The sequence below is a fragment of the Microtus ochrogaster genome, linkage group LG3 (assembly GCF_000317375.1).
Source record: "Microtus ochrogaster isolate Prairie Vole_2 linkage group LG3, MicOch1.0, whole genome shotgun sequence".
Classification (NCBI taxonomy): domain Eukaryota; kingdom Metazoa; phylum Chordata; class Mammalia; order Rodentia; family Cricetidae; genus Microtus; species Microtus ochrogaster.
This window is the reverse complement of record NC_022029.1, coordinates 41,064,665-41,072,282: the sequence shown is the minus strand read 5'-3', so window position 1 is coordinate 41,072,282 and position 7,618 is coordinate 41,064,665. Positions and strand designations below refer to the sequence as shown.

At 41.3% G+C, this 7,618-nt stretch overlaps 1 protein-coding gene across 1 annotated transcript in view; it reads right to left on the bottom strand.

The window, feature by feature from the left end:
* Nucleotides 1-7,618, bottom strand: part of Pde1c (phosphodiesterase 1C) — a 280,202-nt gene that overhangs the window by 966 nt on the left and 271,618 nt on the right. The gene's annotated exons all lie outside the window — the stretch shown is intronic.

The following is a 7,618-nucleotide window of genomic DNA, read 5'->3' as shown; positions in this document are numbered from 1 at the left end:
ACACACACACACACACACACACACACACTGGATTGGATTTCTGATAACTGAGTAAGCACAATATCAACTGGTCATTGATTTGAAATCAATAAGGACAAGAAACAGCTAGAGATGGGCAGTGGTGGCTCAGTGCATGAAGTTTACTTGGTAAAGAATGGCTGAAATTAAGGAATGGTTTTAGTATGCTGGGATCACATGTGGAAGCAAAGTGACCATGGTGGGCAGAGATAGAACTATTGCTAACAACATTTAGCATTGTGTGCAAGCTTTGGGGGTTAGAAAAGTGGCACTTACTCCCAAAGTAAAAATTAAAAGCATATTGCTGAAAAAAAATACTTACAAAATACTGATAAAGGTCTAATATCCGAAATGCACAAAGAACCCTTCAAATTCAACAGAAGGAAGTAACCCAATGCCAAAATGGGCAAAGCGATCTGAACGGACTCTTTATTAGAGAAGATGTATCTATCCAAGGAGCACAGGACAAAGTGTAAACACTGAAGAGTCACAAATGAAAGAACAGTGTTCTAACACATTGTGTGTAAAGTCAAAGTCCAAAAGCCTTTTAGTGTTCCTTCCTGCTGATGGGAGCAGAAAAATGGTAGAGTTGCTTTGAAAGCTAGATTTGCAATTTCATAAAGCTGGACACAGTCTTTACCATAGAAGACAATAATTATACTCCTAGGTTTACTCACCTCAACTGTTAAAAAGCCAAGATGACCTTTAATGGGTTAATGGATAAATAAATAGTAATAGGCATATTACTATTTTAATTGATAAAAATAGATGTGGATCATCTTAAGTACACATTGCTAAGTGGATGAAGTCAGTCTGCAAAGGCAGCTGTGCCATAGGATTTTGCTCACAAGATAAGCTTGAAGGAAACCAAACAAACAAACAAAACCCTCCACCAAACTATGAAGACAACAAAAAAGTCACTGACAGGGATGGAATTAAAGTAAGGAGGGAGGGTTAAACAGGTGAACAGTGGAAAATCCAGGAGGTAAAGTCATCTGATGGGAAACTGGTGGGTTTTGATGCTATTTGTCAAAACTCATGTATCCTTAGGGGAGGGATCCCTAATCTATGCAATTTAAAAAGGTGATTGAGGGGGTTATGGGTATTCCAGAATGTAGTGCAGAACAATCTGACTGAATTGCTGATGTAAGTAATCATGAGCCTGCAGGGGATGAGAGGCAAGAGGGCCATCAAGTAACTTCACACTATCAACAGGCTCCAGAGGAGTAGAGAGGCCAGGGGAGTTACACACAAGCTCTGTATTCTAGTGGATACAGCTGCTTCTCATAAGGAGCAGATTATCAATTCAAATACACTCTATACTTCTCATAAATGGAAGACATAAAAGAACAGATGATGAAAACTATCCACACAGATGTTAGCAGCTAAGCAAAAGGAGGAGGCTAGAATGATTGATCCACAAGTAATTGATTAGACTTGTTGACAGCAATATAAATTCATTGCCTTAATAGAGATGTTGGTGTAATATAAAGGTGTTAATAGAATTACTTACATGACATGACATGTATTTCTTTATCAGACCTAGAAAAGCTTCTAGGTTTTGAAGTTACAGCAGCAGAGAACCCACCTGAAATTTTTATTTCTCCAATAATGAAATCAGGTACTTCCTCTACAAATAACTTACACTAGAACTAGACATATAGTGCACAAAGTGGACTTGGGGAACCATTATAGAAACATAAAATTCAAAAGCACAAAAAAAGCTGAAGAGAGAAAGAAAATGACAGACAAAGGAGCTCCAAATGACTCTAAATGAAAATTACTCTGAGCAATGAATCAAAACATGAAGTCAACCACAACCCAAAGTATAAAATACAGACACATAATAATAGGTTACTCAAAAATCTGCGAGAAAACAGATAAATGTACTAGGAATATTACTAAACAATTTCTATAGATCCACAACCCTTAAGGAGGGGGACGAGTTTGTTAGTGTGAACTGGACATAGTGACATCCTTCCTGTGGCCTAAAAAGAAACCAAAAAGTGGTCACAGAGAAGAAACACGACCATTACGATTCCATCCAGGAGTGCAGAGGAGCACGCTGAGTGGCACACTGGCACATCCTTGATTTTATGTGATGGGAGTTAATATCTTGTGACTGAAGCAGAATTTATTTAGCCCCATTCTAAAAGCAAGCAAACAGCAGATAATCCCAACTGGTGGACCACCACACAATAACAGCCTAGTAAAGCAGAGAAGCCCGTGGGATTACAGAGCCACGGGAAGCTTAGGGAGGCAGATGACGTCATCTGCTGTGTCACCCTGAGGGATCATAGAAGAGAGGAGAAAGGGACAGCAAATGACAAGCAGGGAGATGGGAATGAGCATAGATGAGGATGAGTGTATCATGTATCCTGCGGTTCTGTGAGGAGGAAAAGGTAAAGGACTGGCCGCCTTCTTTCTTCCCCTCTCCTCTAGTCTCCCTTGTCTCCTTGGTTGTCCTGAAAATCTGTTCAGTTAATGAACATAGAGGGAAAAATTGTGTTGTCAGGAAGAACAAAGTGGATATGCTAGTTAGGTGAAAAGTGTGGAGGAGCAGAGCTGGTGCCAGCCACTTGCGCAGTACCAGCTCTCTCTCACTGCAGGTGGCTTCACTGTCTCCTAAAGAGTAAAGGGAGAGAGCACCTAAGTGAGCTGGAAGGACTCAAAGCTGAGGGATGCATCTGTTAAACTGCAAAAGCAGTTCTCTGAAACACCCTCTCAGCAAATACCTTCCAACAGTGAGCAAATGCCTGAGAACCACGAGGAAGCACAGAGGTTACATGCAGAGCTGGGCAAGTGGCTTAGTGACCGAAGTCCTCCAAGTATTGAGATGGAGTTCACATCCCTAGCATCCACAGAGAAGCCTGGCATGGTAACACACATGTTTATAGTTTCAGTGCTGGCAGGCAGAGACATGTCAATCCAAGGGTCCTCCTAGCCATTCAATATAGAAGAAATGGAAAATTATAGGTTTGGTGAAAGACCCTACCTCAAAAACAATCTCTGACCTCCACAAATCTCTACATGGTGTCTCTCTCCCCACCACATATATTATATATGACACACACAGCAAGACAAAAATTACCAAGTCAGGTGGTGATGACACACTCCTTTAATCCCAGCACTTGGGAAGCAGAGGCAGCAAATCTCTGTGAGTTCGAGGCCAGCCTGGTCTTACAAGAGCTAGTTCCAAGATAGCTAGGGCTGTTCTACAGAGAAATCCTGTCTCAAAAAACAAACAAATAAACAAACAAAAACCAAAGATACAAATTACCATCAAATAGGATAAATTGAATTGTTATATTTTCAGAGTATCCATGAATGGAAAAAAAAACAGGACTGTCATATCCTGCCAAGACAGGGTAAGATAGTTTTGACAAGTTTCTTGCCTTTGAAAATGGTATGTCAGTTATGTTAGGCCTTAGCCAAAGTTGGTTGCTTCAAAGCTGCAAACATGAACTTAGGTGATTGCCCAGGTAGCTAGTTGTCTCTGTGATTTGTTGCATGTTTTGGAAGTTGTTTGATTCCACTTCCTAATTACTCAGGTAACATTATTTCCCTTCTCAGATCTTTGATGGGGTTGAAGACTATATAAATGTAGTTACTTTCCACTCCTGACTTGGCCAAGCTATTTATTATATAAGACTTAAGCTAGTTAGAATAGGGTATTTGTACTTATTGTATATAATTTCATAGTAGGTTTAGAACTCTCTTACTTAAACAAAAGGGGGAGGTGTTGCGGGAGCTCCTTCTGCTCCTTCAGCCAATAGCCACTGAGATACCAGCCCATTGGGGTGTGGTCTCTCTCCCTTTACAAAAGCAGCCACTTTCCCTCTGCTCTCTCTCTGGCTTCCAGCTCTGCTTCCGTGGACTAGGCTCCTTTCCTGATTGTGCAAAGGGCTGTTGTCTGGGATGGTGATCTATAAGTTTTCCCCTTTAAATAAATAACCATTTTATTAATCATAATTTCAAACTGGTGTGGGATTGTTTGTGACTTACGCCTTCATACCCAGGCCAAAACTGTCTTATCTTTACCCAGTGAGGTGATAATAAAATTCCCTCTCATAGTTAGAATGGCCATTTTTAAGCCCTCAGAATGCAATTCCATGGTCTAGGGAAAATAAGAATCATAGCCACCACCACCGTTCCCATTCCCAAGGCATGTAGAACAAGTATAAAAAACCATTCCTATGACCCTGGAGGATAGAGAATTGAGGACGAGAGCTTGGGAACAAAAGCAGAGGCTTGGGCTCACTGATTTATGTCTTTTGAGTCACAGTCCTCCATATTCATCCTATTTTTGCAGCTCAGCATGAACTCAGCCAAAGTATTATTGAATTCCCCACTTCTCAGCATGAAGGAACATTTACCATTTGCTGGAATTCTGATTGTCAGAACAAAAACTCTGCTTGCCACTGGAGTCCCTACAAATAGCCTGAGCCTACTGATAAAGATGGGCTCCCCACTGGGCTATGAAAGACCTGTGCATGCCTGCTGTCACCTTCATTCAACATGGGAAACGGAGAGCTTGGCCCTGTACTGTTTGTATGTACTTCTTGCCTTTCTCCTATGCAGATGTCAAGATTTTGATGACAGGGCATGACAGCAGGGTAGGCACCAGGGCACCATCTTGAGTTTGTGGTGGACGGTTCTTCTGGGGTGCTGGTTGTCCTCCTGAAGGGGTTTTTATTCACCTTGGAATGTTTCTGGGGTCTTAGAAGGGGCCTGACCCTCCTCCTTTCAATAGTTACACCTTCCTCTCTGGATAAAGAAGAAACAAATAGGGAAAACAATCCCACTACCCGCGGGCTCGGTCAGCACACTGAGTGCAAATGACTTGCAGAAATGATCATATCAGCTGATGAAGATTTGACCAAGGCATACGCCTGCACACAGTGTTAACTTGGGGGTCACTTTTGAACAAACTTAAAAGAGAAAGACAAACTTAAGACAAAGACGACACATCTTTAACCATCATCCTTTATTTTGCAGTTATATATAATCTTTGATTTTCATAAAGCAATGTTCTTTCAGGAGCTTCAACCCTCACTTTCTTTAGCCCTCATTATTTGCATAAGTACCACAATTTCTCCCTCACAAATAACGCCTCTCTTCTGCTACCATCTTCTTTCATTTTCTCTCTCCTTTCTCTCTCTTCTTCTCTTCTCATTTCTCTCTTGCCACTTCTCCTTTCTCCTCTCTTCTTCTCCTAATATTTTTTCCCACCAGCAAACATATTTCAATTTGCTGACACAACAAACTGACAGAGCTGTTGAACTGAGGTCAGACATGAATATGAAAACCTACATATAATGCCTACTACCAGTGTTAAATACCATGCAGAGAATTTACAGTGAATTAGCTAAATCCATGCCCCGGCTCACACCTGCCTATAAGCAAGCACCAGTGTCATTCCTTTCCCAGGTGTGGAAACTGAGGCTTAATGGATTTATATCACAACTATGATGAAGGAAGTCTGGAGCGTGGATTCACATCCCAACAGACTTCAGATCCTTCCTGGTACCTGGAAAATTATCTTGGCCCCAAATTTAGCTTTAATAGGTACCACAACAGGCTTAAAATGCCAAGTTAAAACTACTTCATTTAAGGTCTTAGCTGGAGTCAGTCTTGTGGATTCTCTAGAGCCAGGTTTCTGCTAACCCTATAATGGCTGCCTCCGTCAAGATATCTCTTTTCTTGCTCTCATCTCTGATTCAGCTTTGATGCTGCCCTCATGTGACATCACTGCTTGGCTTTCCATTCTCATCACTGTAAGGGAGATAGATTAGCTCTCACTTTAGAAGTCACTAATAAGAATGAAAAGAACCACACATCTGAAAGCAGCCAGCACTGATGCATGGGAGTACTCATTCCCAGTAGGTTTCTCTCCCTTGCCTTCATGCTAGGCAAGCTTGGGACCAAGGTTTCTCTCCTTTGTCTGCCATGAAGACCTGCAATTGTTTGGCAGGTCTACTAATCCCAGGAATATGCAGGAGCATATTCCCTATTTGGGAATTCACATGTATCCCAAGATGTGAAAGCATTAGCTTGAAGCCAGGCAGAAAGGATCCTTGACTTTTTGTAGTAATAGGATTTTACAATATTAACCCTACCAGAAAATTACTCTTAATCCACACATATTACATGCAGTGTCATCCAAAGTGACACTCTATCTTTAAACTCTCAATGGTCTGTTTCATATTAAATGCTGGAATGACTAACTAACTCCCTTATCTGCATTTTTAAAGATTCCAGCTCTCCAAAGACTACCTGAAGAAAACCAGAAGTTCATATGATCTATAGCCTCCTTTTTTTCTCCTCAGAAAGATCAAATATCTCTGTGAGGTGGAAAAGGAAGGCTTGCAATCTAAAAAGCTATCTAATAATCATCATGTTCTGCCAAAGTCAAGAACCACAGACTGGCGTAGTTCGTCTCATTATTATTTTTTCTTTGAAAGAAAAAAAAAAGTCATTTATAATATTGTCAAATTGCACCATATAATGATGCTTTAGCTAATAAATGGACTGCACATAGAATTGAATATGCTCTACAGTCCAAATGCTACACCATAGAGGCTTATGTAAATATGTATATAAGTACACTGTTTGATGCTCACACAATGAAATCACCTAATGACATATTCTTGGGAATGAATTCCCATTGGGCAGTGATGTAGGCCAATATTTAGGGTTCGAGAGGTCTTTGGGATGCATGGCTGGGTCTGGTTCATATAGGCAGATCTACTCTTGTCCCTGTTTACCAGCACCTACACAGCATAAACTCTGTGCTAAATCTATGCCAGAAAAAGCCCCATGAGAGTTCTCCTTTTGGAAGCAGTAGGTGGCATTCTGGGAGAACCGTAGGCTTGCAGGCACACAGAGCTGGGATAATTACTACTCCCGCTGAGATCTTAGGGTCACCTCCACTCAGAGCTTTGTTCCTTTTCATGCATTCTCTGATGTGGGGAGAGGGGTAATTTCCTTGCATGGCCGTGTGAAAACTTTAGGATGCTGTGCATGGAAGAACAAACTGAAAGTGCTTGGCAGTGGGTGTGTGATAGGTGTTTTGTGACATGATATTATTACATGATAGCTGAGCATGGAGAACCAGGATGCTTTCCCACAGTATTCTCTCTTCACTTTCTTATAACACCACTGAAATTTCATCAGATTCCCTATACTTGATTTACACCTGCATGATCTCACCACACACTAAAGAGATTCTGTAGCATATTTATTTGTATTAGGCAGAGAACACACCCCTTAGTTTCCTGGGGGAACCACTTTGAAACTAAGTGGTATTCTAAGCAAAGCAAAACACCTAGCTCACATTTTGAACTAAACAAGTAAGGAGATGGTGGTCCACTCAGTGACTCTGACCAGGACGTATTGCAGAACACAAGGAGTTCTTGAGATCCTGGTGGGAAGAATGGCTCAGAGAACCAATGAGAAGTTGGAGCTTTGTCCCTGACTTTTAATCTGGATGTAATAGGAGAGGGTGGGGAGATTATGAAAATGACAGGGCCAGTTATGATTCCTGAGACTCTGCATTCCTTCTGATGAGGCATAGTTAAGTGAGTCACTCTCTGTGGAA